Below are 831 nucleotides of genomic sequence, written 5' to 3'. Positions count from 1 at the left end.
TATATATATATATATTTGTTCTTGTGATCTTGTCAAACCATTGGTATAATTTAATTTTTCTAAATTGGATATCGAAAAAGATGAGTGTTTGTATATTGTTTGTATGGATTTGTGAAAGTTAGCTCAGTTTTTCGTATATATAAGCTGTGTACAATTGAATTCACATTTCTCGTCTGAATTGATCAGTAAATGGAAAGTAAGATATCCACGACTTAAAATCACAGAGTCGCAGGGATTCATTGACTTACGTCGTTTTGGAGTCGCGAGGTTTGGGAGTCGTGAGTATGTAGCACTATTAACAATCTGCGCACTTGACAATTGAGTTAAAACGTTATCTGGAGTGTCGCTTGAATATGATAGCTTCTCTTATATGTGACTTTGTTTGAACTGCAAGCATCGTCCCAGAATAAGTACTTGATATTTATTTCAGTGTTAATGCTATAATTTGGAGAGACTACAGTATATGCAAATGTATAAGTTGGTTGCAAGTCTATCGGAGTGAGATCAAAACTTCCCAAAGTTTGAGAGATGACCTTTCCATACTGTTTACGTAAGAAGTTTTTGTCGTGGCGATTGCGCTATTTGACTAGTATCTCCAATGATACATGGGTTTCAAAATCAATACTCGGTAACTTATCTTTAGCGTTGCAATATTAAATGTTGTCCTCTAAGACTCTGCTGGACTATAGTTTAGTATAGTAAGTACGTGTATATTACATATAATATTCTTTTACTGTTATTGCTTTCCATGTTTAAATATTTAGTTACAAGATCTGTTATGGTGATTCACAAACTTAGTCGTATTATACTTCAATTCAAATGATTATAATT

The sequence above is a fragment of the Sphaeroforma arctica genome (genome assembly GCF_001186125.1).
Source record: "Sphaeroforma arctica JP610 unplaced genomic scaffold supercont1.260, whole genome shotgun sequence".
In the NCBI taxonomy this organism is placed as follows: domain Eukaryota; class Ichthyosporea; order Ichthyophonida; genus Sphaeroforma; species Sphaeroforma arctica.
This window is presented reverse-complemented; position numbering follows the sequence as displayed.